General features: G+C 32.5%; 1 long non-coding RNA gene across 1 annotated transcript in view; it reads left to right on the top strand.

Annotated features, from left to right (window-relative positions):
- LOC107498966 overlaps positions 1 to 12933 on the top strand; it is a 501046-nt gene that overhangs the window by 471611 nt on the left and 16502 nt on the right. The window lies entirely within an intron of this gene.

The following is a 12933-nucleotide window of genomic DNA, read 5'->3' as shown; positions in this document are numbered from 1 at the left end:
GTGTCTCTGCCAGGAAAAAACCTTGAAAGATAGGTTTTATTCATTTCCCTTTATATTTTACACACATATGTGACTTGCTTAATATCACCCTGTCAATTAGTGGCAGAGCTGAAATAATTCTGCCTCTTAAATGAGGGATTCTGAAGATATTCCAATAAGAAGCAACATGACAGGAAGGACTTTGAAACCATATTTGAAACCAGATTAAATAATATGGTTTAATGCTGTTTCTTTCTTAGAGTCTCATTTTTCTCCCATAACACTTACGTTCTGCATTTTATTGCAATGAGACACTGCTTTTTCATGTTGACAGGTTTGGGGCATCTCTAGTTTCAGGAAAGCTTGTCTTTACCTCATCCCCCTGTGGCATTCTTCTCTTGGTAATAGTTCTCTCCCCTAGAGATGATATATTTTAAAATATGATATATTTTAAAAAATCATTCTAGGAAAAAAAAATTGGAGTGCTTATTATGATGTTGAATAGTGAATGTCACTTTCTGCAAACTCGTTTCTGATTTAAAGGATACAATGTCACCAATATGTTATTATTAAGACTCATAGGTGATCATAAAAAAAGTAAAAAATAATGATTCTGGAACAGAATCCATACTTGTGACATAATGAGAAATCCTTAAGTAAAGGGAAATAAGACCAAAGAGGGAAAGCTAGTTATGTTTTATTAATATACTGGCTAATTTTTTATATTTTTTACTAAGTTCTTACAAAAGAGATGTGGAAAATTGGTTACAGAAGTGAAACATAGTGCTATGAGCTCCTGAGGTTTTATTGCATGTATCAAATGGTTAAATGAAATAACCTGTATAAAGCACTTACAAAATTATGTAGCATACAGTAAATACTTAAAATACCTTCATTATCAACATATGCATGGTTAAGGGAGTTTTACGGTGAAGTACATTTAGTTCCTATACTACAGTGTCAGTGCTTTATACATATTGTGGGGGCACTTATTCAAAAATTAAGAGTTTTAAGAGAGTGACAGCAAAGCCTTAAAACACCCATGGATCAAGAGGGTCTGTGCACCTGCCCAGGTCACAAAGCCGTGAACCTGGCTGTGCTTTCCAGATAGCATGAGCCTTTGAAAATAATATTCTCTTTGGTGATGTAGTTGAGTTTGCATGTGTGAGGTAGCCAGCAACTGAACGTGTGTTTTACACAGATAACTGGTTCTCACCAATACAAATGTGCTACGTTATTTGAAAATTAATTTAGTTAAAATGTTCTTCTTTATCTGGCAAGTATTAATTCTTAACTGAAATATCTGGGTGATATACTAATGTATTTAATATGCATATAATCTCATTAAAATCTCTAGGACTTTTGTATCAGATATGCATCTTTTTAAATTAAATATGACTGAATTAAAATTTGTAAAGAAGTGAAGAATAAATCTCTTGCTCATTTTTCAACCTTTATGAAGGTTTGACTTTTACATTTTGACTTTATACATTTAGTGTTTTAAAAAATTCTGAAAAAATATTTTTTGAGGCCTTGAGAATTTATATATATATATATATATATAATATGTATACATATATATGTATATACATAGATATATTACATACACACACACTTTTAAAGCCTGGTTCAATATAAATATAAGTATATAGTTGTTATGTATAACACATAAAAATTTTTAAAAGTGGTCTCTATAATTTTTCCTCCTTGTGATAACCAAGGACCCAAAGAAAACCCTCGTGCTTTGGAGTCTGTAATTTGCATTTTGTCTCAACATTATTTAATAATAAATCTGATACATGTAAAGAAATAAAAGTAACCTTCATATAAAAGTTTAAGATTATCTCAGATTAGGGTGCTTACCTCTTTTATAATGTATACTAAATCAACTAAATGGAAAGTTACAAGAATAAAATATAATAGAATTCCACTTTCTTTAGAAAATGGGTAGGTCTTACATTCTGTAGAATATCCAATATGGCCAATTGTGAGAAAAATTCCCAGGATTTATTCTAACACCTCTATTCTGCTTGTATGATGATAATTACAATGATAAAAGTAATGACTATTTCTTGAGCATTTTGATGTATTGTCTCCTATGCTTTATAATCATTATAAATCTGGGCGAACACATGTTGAGATGTTCATCTTCATTTCGATATTAGAGGTGAGGACACTCAGACCCAGAGGGTCAAAATAGCTTTCCGAAAGCTTAAGATTTATGAGTTACTGTCAAGACAAAACTTATGTCTAACCAGTTTCAAAGCCAGAGCATCATTCCATATACCATGTCAATTTATGATCCCTTTCAATTCTCTTTTTCAATGTCATATGTACAAGAGGGCTTTGTTCTTGAAACTTTGACTGTTTCTGAAGCCGTAATGGGACATAATGATACTGGAATAGGACATAATGATATTGAAAAATGATTGGGATTTCATTGAGGCAATAGAAGAAATATTAGTATTAATGTTAAAAGAAAACATTCATTTGAATCCATATTTGTCTTCTGCCTTTAGCAAGTAGCTTTAGTTCTCTAAGTTCAGATATTTAAGGTTTCATAAGTTAATGATCTTGGTTATAGTAGTATATTCCCTTGAACCGTGTTCCAGTTCATAAAATTATGGTCTTGAAGTCTTTAAAACAAGGAAAGAAGTTGTCTTCTCCTTATCTGTTTTTATTTGAATTCAAGAGTAATATTTATTTTTAGAAACTATATTTGTACTTATTTTTTTTTTCCTTTCAAATGACTCTGGGTTATCATAATAGAAAATGATTAATAAAACTGTGAAATTGCATTTCTGGATGGGGAGTCAAAGAGTTGCATCTTAATGTTGAACTTTGCTGGAAGATCTTGAAAAAGAGACTTCTTTTTCTCATTTGCGCAAAATGAAGTTAGGTAGGTCAAGTCATTTGATTTAAATTGAACAGGATTTCAATGTGAATCCTATTATTTCCTGACTACATAATCAAAATAAAATTAACTGCTTTGAATTTAAGATGATCATTTGCAGAGTGGGCAGCGTAATAACCCTATCTCTTAGGATTTCTGTGAAGACTATGAGAGAAAATAAATATAAAATTATTTAGTGGTTTGCAGTTAGAATGTTTAAAATATTAGGTAATCATTTATAAATGATTCTCTTTTACCATCCACCAGTTTAAACATTTCCAGATAAAGGGGATTCTCCAAATTGTGAGGAATGATAATGTACTATATGTCAGATGTTAAACCTGTTAGAAAGCACTTCGTTATTCAGCGTGGAATCTGTTCACAGCCAGTGGTTTCCCAAAAATCCTAGTTTTCCCCGCTTGCAGATTCAATCATATATAGCAGACCATCTTAAATTACTACGGCAGAATTTATTAGTGTATTATTTATATTTTAACATATATCTCATATTCTTATTTTCACTTGCCATGAAACATTTTCTGATTCTTCTTTTAGAATATCTTTATTTGTTTTTTTTCCAACAACCTTCTCTTTCTTATGGTCTTGATCGAACTGTCTATCAAAGCAACAATCAGCTCCCTTTCACTGTCCTCAGGTGTGTGTGAGGCATTTAGATGCTCTCTCCCTGAAATATGAATCTCATTTGCATAAAAAAAAGAATAAAATGGCTAGATTTGAGTGAGTCTCTTTTTTTACAAAGGTAATGCAAGGAACAGACAAGACTTCCATTAGTCATTGAAATCTTGATAACTTATCTTCACTGGTTCTTGATATACCTATATACATATACGTGTGTGTGTGTGTGAGTATGTATGTATGTATGTATCTTTAATGACTAAGAACAAAGATGTGTCTACACAAGGAAAATTAAAATTGCTCTGATAATCAAGAGGCTTTTAGATACTCAAATTTCTAAATATCATAATCATTATGTTTTTCTTTTATTCAAATCCTGTTTCCTACAGTAGTTCATGTTGCTTATATGCACTGTGAAGGCATTTTAATTCTAATTCATACCACCTTTCACATTTGCTTTCTGTCAGAAAAATACATGTCCTGCCATCATAAATTTTCCTTCGCAACCCTTTTTCTTCACTACATGCATCCTATTCAGAGCCATGCTACTCATCACTTGACAGGATGCAAAATGTAATGGTCATGAAAGTAAAGTCTGCTAACTTTCACTCCTGACAATTTGTCAAAAGGCACATTAGAAAATAATTGGAGAGAAACTGCACAGATTTTTTAAATGTATTGAATCATTTTTCTTCAATGCTTGACTGGTCAGCTTGCAAGAGACCTGTTCTCCCCATTACTAACAAGCCAAGCCTACTGCTTTAGCGATAGAAATAATACTGCATTACACTCACCTTGTTCTTGGGGCTTGTGGCCATAGACCTCTGATTTATCTGGAAAGTCAGCAAGTAAAACAGTCATTTAGCACATGACTAGTTTATGTTTCCGATTTTACCTGTCATTAAAATTGTGTGTTTCCTTCCCCCATCCCCGCAAGCCTGCAGGGAATATCATAAATACCACCTGGTGTAGAAATAATAAACTGAACACAGTTTTTCCTTCTTTGTTGTTTTATTAAAAGTTTAATGTCTTAATAAAATTTTAGGGAATTAAACCATTATATATGGTCTATGCCAACTCTATCATACACAAACCATTTAAATGGTAGTAGATTTCAGTGACTCATTGTTACATGGCCATAAACTTCTCATGAGAGCCTAAAACAACAACAAAAACAAAACAAAACAGAAATAAGTGGCATAAATTGATGGATTCCATTAAGAGGTTAAATTAATATTCTTTTGAATTTCAACAGAGAAATGAACAAAACTACTTTAGAGAATCGAAGATCTAGAAACAAGTAGAAAGAATAAGAAGTTAGAATCAATTTAATATGCTGGCTAAAAAAATTGGATCTGAACTGTGTTCTTTTTTGAAAAAATATTAATAGAGAGTAAAGAAGGCTTCTTTATTGAGGTGATTAAAGTATATTGAGATAAAATATGGATTAGTAATAAGCAATAGGATTTTTAGAAAGAAATAGGATTACTAATATTTCACCAGATTTATGTAGCCATAAAATAGTACTATTAATTAAACTACAGCAATAATTACCACAAAATCATGTTTATTCTTAATAAACTTATCATGCCATATGTTTTTATTTTTCAATAAGAAATGCAAACATTTTTTCTAATATTCTGAGAGGCTAACTGGTCAAGAATTTGCTTCTAGAAATGTTTGATAATATTTTTAATGAAACTAATGAAAACATTTAAGAAATAGTTCATGAATTTTTACAGATAATTTAGAGATAAAACAGTGTATATTTAAAACATAACTCATGTATTATGGATGAATATGTACTATTTCCTGTAAAGTATTAATATTCAGAAAAGCAATATAATGTGCTTTCTGCTTTTTGTTTCATGAATCCTTCCTCTTCTAATTTACTAAGTAAATTAAATCTACACACTTTTAAAATGCTTTTTGGCAGGTCCAATCTCTCTTTAAAAGACCATTTCAGGAAAACAGCACCTTTTCAATTGAGATGATTATTATGGATTAAATCCTTCATTAAAAGAATATTAGGCACATATAAAGATGATTCCTATTTCCTTTTCCATCATCAAATTAATTAAACAGTTACTTTATAAAGCAATCAGAAAAACAAATTTTAAACTTCCAGAATCAGATATCTATCAGAAAAGCTTTTCCATAAAATCACTTTTTTTTTTCCCCAAGAAATATTAGGTAATAAGCAGTGACTAAACACATTGTTTCCATGAGCCAGTTATACACAAAATTAAAAACATCACCTGATGAAGGCAGCATATTACCTAATCCACCTCAGGCAGGGCTCTCCAAAGCCCACTGATTACTGCACTTCATAGTCAATGTATTAACTATGTATAAATTGTCTCAATTTTATTCAACTCACCAAAATGGCCTAAAAGTTGTAGTAGGAATGTACTGAAAACAAAATTTAATAATAAAAAATATTAGTGCTTTCTTTCAAAACTGTGCATACTCATCATATGATCCAGCAACCACCTTCCTTTATATTTACCCAAAGGAGTTGAAAACTTATTTTCACAGAAAAACCTGCACATGCATGTTTATAGCAGCACATGGATGTTTATTCATAAATGCCCAAACTTGGAAGCAACCAAGATGCCCGTCCATAGGTGAACGGTTAAATCAGCTCCGGCACATCCAGACAATGGAACGTTATTTACCACTGAAAAGAAATAAGCAGTCAAGCCACAAAAGGACATGGGAGAATCTTCAATGCATATTAGTCGGTAAATGAAACCAATCTGCAGAGGCTACATGTTGTGCGATTCCAGTTACACGATATCGTGGAAACCACAAGACTATAAATGATAAGATTATTGTTTGGCGGGAGTGGGGTGGGGGGATGAGTAGGTGGAACACAGAGGGTTTGGGAAGCAGTGAGGATGCTCTGTGCGATACTCTAATGGTGGGTACACGCCATTATCCATTGGGGCAAACTCATAGAAAGTACAGCACCGATACCGGATCCAAAAGTAAATGATGGCGTTTGAGTGATTGTGACATGTCAGGGTAGGTTCATCACTTGCAACAAGTCCACCACACTGGGGGTGGGTGCTGTTAATGGGGCAAGCTATATATATGTGTGGGGCATAAGCGTACAGCACATCTCTATATCTTCTTAGTTCTTCTATGAAAAAATCTACTGTTGAAAAAAAATCTATAAAAAATTTCTTTAAAAGTAAGTTGTCACAGTAAGGAGAAGAAAATACCATGTTGGAATTAATTTAATGTTTCCTTGAAAACTGTATTATTACATCTCAGACCTATTTTATAAAGTCATACTTTTGTATTTCTTGCATCCATAATTTTAGTTATTTGATTGAATCCAAGTTGGGTTCTATAGTTAGTTTTCTATTTAATAATTGTAGACAGGTCAGGAGATGTAAAAAAATAAAGTATCAACAATGATGAGTTAAAATAAACTCATCTAAGATGATTAACAATTATTATTTTCATCCTTTTTCTTTTCCACAGAAATGTTTTTGTTCTTAATGTGTTTAAACTCCTAGGACTTATAGACAAGCTTACTGAGAATAAGATCACTTGAACTCTTGTTCTAGCATTGCAGAAGTCATGCCCATGCTCTGATACAGCCATAATGTAATTTAGTATCAGCTATAAGGTAGCGTTTTAGAAAAATCGTGTCTCCCATGTTATAAAAGTAACAGATGCGTATTTCTAAAGATTTTGATATCTCTCCATGAAACTGTACACACATTTGAGGTTAGTATCTACTGCTCTTTTTCTAGGGGTAGAGTTAGGAAATAGCACCCTGTGAATGCTTTTGTCATTTTGTCTTAAGACATTTAACCGAAGTAAATCTTAGCAATGGGTCTTCTGGGAGTGGCAGAATGAAGGGTTTGATTGAGAAAGTCAGTTTGGATATAAAATCGAAAGAAATATACCATCCTTGAATCTATGGCACCTTGCAGAGCTTTATTTTTGCACATTTGCTTTTTCTTTCCAACAGTCATTGGTGTCTCGTACCCACCACTGTTGGGTAATAATTTCTCACAGGAATCTGCTGGTAGTTCTCAGAAGGAGGAAGGGGTACGTATTCATCACATACTCCCGTATTATATAGCACAATGGAAGTTCTATTTTAATCATATTTTATTTAATGCAAGATTAATGACTTTAGGATTTGGATATAATAATTACGACGTTTTTGCCCTGTGTTCTTATTTCGCCTTCAGAGTAAACCTAGGTAATATTAGTCATGTGCCAACTTAAATAAAAAGCAAACCTAAAAAAATATTACCTAATATCATAAAGATTCTTTATATTTTTTAATATTACCAAAAATTTGCATTTGCATTTTAAGACATAAAAGACCATAATTATAGAAAAAATCTATACTTGTCTTTTTATTCTTTCAAAGTGCAATGTTACAGGATATATAGTTTAAAGTTCAGATATACACCATTATGTCTTATTTTTCAAGAGAAATTTAGGTTACTTTCCTTATTAAAAATGTTTTAACAAATATATTGATGAACTTTATCTTGTGTTTAAACTATCAACTTAATACTATTTGTCCTCATCTGATTTTTTATTCCTAGGTGCATAGTTTGGACGTGTTGTATAAGTAATCATATATTAATCTTCAAACTAGTTACAGTCATTTGAGTTATGATACACATTAATAGATGGACTTTTCTACAATAGCTTTCTCTTTTAGCATTAAAAAAACCCTGCAGAAACACCATCCATTAGGATAAATGGTACATTTCCCAATGACAAGATAATCTGAGCACTTATCTAAGATACTACAGAAATTTCACATTAGCTGGCATTTCAAAATACTTTGGGTATGGTTTTCAATATCAAAGCATTTCACAGGAAAACAAATTACTACTTACCCACGTAGCTATAAATGGTTTTGTTTTCCATTACTGAAACTACAGAAAATTTTGGATGAGATAAAAGAATCTTCGCAACTCAAGAAATTAATGCAATTTCCGCTTATATCTACCTTCTCACTTAGAACCAGATCAATTTCTGACATCACATCTCTGTGAGGTATTTTTCCATTTTCGTTTATTTACAGTGTTTTTTTTTTTTTTTTGATAATTTACTTAAGATGATATCCTTTGAGTTCTTGCGTTTCCAAAATATCTTCACATTGCGCTAGCATTTAAACGCTATTTTCCCTGACCATAGCATCTTCAAATCATAGCCCTTTTCTCTCTATAAGTGGTACATGTTAGTCCATTGTATTCTATCTGTCAGGGTTACAGTCAAACCCATACTTCACTGATTTCCATTCTTTTTATTTAACAACTTCATGTGTCTAAATACTTACACATTTTTTTATGCTCTTACATATATACATTTAAGCTAATCCTTAGCTCAGAAAAATCTGCTTATTTATAGCATTGATAAATCTTCATTTTCTCTTCTCAGAAGAAAATGTTAGGATTCTCAGTTCTGTCTGCATACTGTTATTAACTTTTAAATATTATCTATCACCAGAGACTCATATCTCAGCTTCCACGCTGATTTTTACGATCACCCATTTTGAGAACTATTAGGCTTTTTTTTGGATGATAACATTTCTTGGTTCAGTAGCTACTGTGATATTTGGTGTGTTATAGATATGTGGATTTGATATTCTATTTTTGAATTAAACCTAAATGAATTCCAGTAAAGATGTTGCAGAAATGGAAAGGCCTTCTGGTAGAAAATATTCTTCATTAATAATTATCCATTACCCCCAGAGCATAAATGCCCTTCCTCTGAGCCACTTGTAGTTCCCGGCACGATGTCATTGTGCTCATCCATGTGACTTGCTTTTCCCAAAGACATGCGAGTGAACATATGAATTCCAGGTAGGTTCACCCACGTTCTTGATTTTTCTGAATGTTTAGCCTGCTACCTCTCGTCCTCCCTTGTTTTTGTTTTTCCCGTAAGTGGGTACTTAAATCGACAGATCTGAGCAGATTCCAGCTCGCTTTGTTCAGACCGCTCTTCAGGTGACCGTGTAAATTTCCATTGTTGTTTTTGTGAAAATGTCATCATACGTGTGACGTTGGCACGGTCTCCGGCAGCCGTCGCCTGGCCCCGTCGCTCCATTTGGTGTTGCAGACACTGGGTTTCCTCGTTCGTGATTCCTTACCCATCTTACGAGTTGAAATACTTCTCTGAATGAGAAATTTCATGCCATCGAATAGTTAACTTGTCACCGTACTGTTTATACATAAAAATGTTATGCACTTTTTTTTTTTTAACTTCTTGAAGAGTTTTCAAAATAATAGATTTATTCCCTAGCATCCTCCAATGCAGATCAGTAAGAATGTATACTTTTTAATTTTTAAATGTCGTTTTTTATGCCATTGAGAACAACATTGATGTTTTCCACTCCATGTCAATTATATTTCATGTTGGTGTTCAAATTATCCAATTTCGAGCTGTGGAATACTGTTCAGATTGGCTTACGTTAGTCCTTAACTTTAACAATTGTCTCTAAATCAGGACCTATTTTCCCTATAATGACAGTCTTTGATTGCTGTATTTTACCTTACTTGATTATATAGCTGGATCTCATGTTTTACCTACTCTACCTTCATTCCGAAAATGGTCATTACTTCAAAAAATGTTTTTGGTGGTAAATTATATATAAAGACCACAAAATGACCTACTCATTCTATTTTTACACTGTATTAATTGTTATTTCTAGATATTTTTAATGGATAGAGCCAGAACTTGTTTGTGTAGGGGGATGGGGATTCTATATGATCTGGTAAATGTAAATGGTATTTGAAATTTAAGTAAGAATTCAATTTTTTTTACTTAAATTATTTGTTTGATATTTGCATCTATTTTACCTCAAAGTAAAAATCTTGATTTCTAACTGAATCATTGCAATAAATTATTTGTTTTATACCATTGAAATAAATACATACATATGTTAATAGTTTCAGAAGTAAACTTTAGTAACACCAATTATTTATACTAATTTCAAGGGTTTTTTTTTTCAGATTGTTTTGGGCATTACAGGAATATCTCACTAGGAAATGCAATCAAATTTGAGAATTTAAAATCAATTTATATAATGCTTCATTATGTAGAATAGGCTGTAGAATCAGCTCTAGAAAGTTATGGTTTTTTCCTCTTATTTATCTTTTCTTTGTATATAAATTACTTCATAAATTTTAACAGAGTCATTTATTATATAAAATATTTATCTGCTTTTAAAATTAAGTGTACAGACAGTGGAGCACTTAGGAAAGTCTAATTTCTATTCTTATCTTCTCCATCCAATATTGCACATGCATATAAAATAGTATCAAAAACATAATATTGAACCTGTCTTTAGTTATATTTACACACCATTAAATATTTTGAAAAGCTTATGTCATATGTAAAAGGCAGAATGTCGTAATGTTGAATGCTATTCTGACTCATGTTAGTTGACAGTTATATTGCTTGGATCCCCTAAAGTCATCAGCTCTAAGACTTAAGGGTTGCATTTGCTCGGAGATAAACAAATCTTTAATTACTATCCAGTTATAACTGAACTCATGATCTGACCATTTCTTTTTTACTTTTAACAAAGCTTGAAATATATTTAGAGTATTTTAGTTCTTTTGGTCCTCATCGGAACATCTTTCTGAGAAAGGACAAATGCCAAGCTGCCATAAAACTATGAGCTACCTTGTCTCTGTGTTTCTGGTGCTGTGCATGCCTATTTACCAAGCAGAAAGAGACCGGAGTGACATTTCTCTCTCTCCTTTTTGCTCTTCCTCTGCCTGTATCTTCTTCCACTTAACCATCTCATCTCAATTAAATTCAATTAACGTTTTTTGTTGAATTAAAAAATAATTTTTTTTTGAAAAAAACCAGGGTAGGAGGCATAGACTAAAAATCAGGTAAGGGTGCTATTTTGTTACTATTTCATGAAAATACCCACGCTTGACTCTGCCCGTAGCACTATTCTTCCTCGTATGACATTCAGCGAAGATATTTAAAGCTTGACCACCATCTCTCTCATTAGTTCATTATCCTGAACGTAAATATCTCAATGTTTTGATGAATGTTTTAATGGAATAGTTAATCCAATATGTAAGTCTACACAACAGGAAGCAGCATAAGCAAAATAATGCATTATTAGAAGAGCAGCGGTCCACAGAAATCCTCTGTTCCTTCTTCCCTGTTTTCGATGCCAGTAAACTAGTTTTGTATGCTATTTAGTACATTAAAAACAAAACTTAATATTTCAGAACTATAGTTAAGAAAGAATGCCAAATCCAATTTATGTTTGTAATTCTGTAGTCAGTAGGTTGGAAGAGTGCTGACCAAAGGCCTTATTGGCCTTTCCAACTCCCCATTGCCATCATATTTTCTAGTAAGGTGTCTATCAAATATGTCAAAAACTGACCGGAAACCAGAAGTTGGTATGGCAATTTATCATTTTGAGAAAGGAGAAAAATGTAAAGCTCTGTAAATTTTGTTCTCTCGAGAGATTTGTAACTTCTGAGGAAAGTAGATCTAAACCATATTTTTGTATCATAAAAAAAATCTGAATGTCTGAAAAATGTATCACATGTAGAGTAGTGCAAGTTGTAATGATATAGACACACAATATGACATATTGTAACTAAGCAGGTTATGCTACCTTGTGTGCCTGGGTGAATTCAAGTTTAAAACTGACATAGTTCTTAAAAAACACTTCCTTTAACTGCACATGCATCTTGGTTTTAACAGCAAGTTGTATGATAAGCCTCATCTTAATCTTTGAGTTTGTAGTGTTTTGCTGGAGAATGAAGTCTGGAACATGTGTTCAAAAGGCAAAGCTGGGAAACATGAGGGCGAACTAGCTACAGTTTGCCTCTGAGAAAAACATCTGATAGTTTAAATAAAAGGACCCAGGCACATATTTTGAGCTTACAATCATTTGCACTAGCATCCGTCTCTTGGGATATCAACCTAGTAAGAGCTTTTTAAAGATGAATTTTTATAAATAAATGTGCAATAACATCATCATTTCATGGCACTTCCAGGTTTAAACATAGCCAATAGCCAGATTTAAGGTTGAGAAGATAATGCATGCCCACACATTCCAGGATTAAAGGATGACTTCCTATTCTGTTGGAGATTAAAGTATATTTAGACAACGTGAAAATAGCAAAATCTAGGTGGTAAATACAGTGTATGTGATGTTCATCGCCAGACCCTCCAGATACTAATGCTTTGCTAGAATTTTCTTCAGCTTGTCATTTACTTGGTTTTTCAAAATGTAAACCTTTAGCCTGTCCAGTGTAAGGTTAACCAACACCAGACTTACCTGAGTGTTAAGATGAGAGATGAGAATTCTAACAACGCCCATTTGGTCAAAATTAACTCAGTATGGATATCGCACTTAAACTGCTGAGCAAAGGTCTTTCAGCGTCTGCATTTTGGTGAGA

This window comes from Rousettus aegyptiacus, unplaced genomic scaffold, assembly GCF_014176215.1.
Source record: "Rousettus aegyptiacus isolate mRouAeg1 unplaced genomic scaffold, mRouAeg1.p scaffold_m13_p_18, whole genome shotgun sequence".
NCBI classification, from domain to species: domain Eukaryota; kingdom Metazoa; phylum Chordata; class Mammalia; order Chiroptera; family Pteropodidae; genus Rousettus; species Rousettus aegyptiacus.
This window is presented reverse-complemented; position numbering and strand designations above follow the sequence as displayed.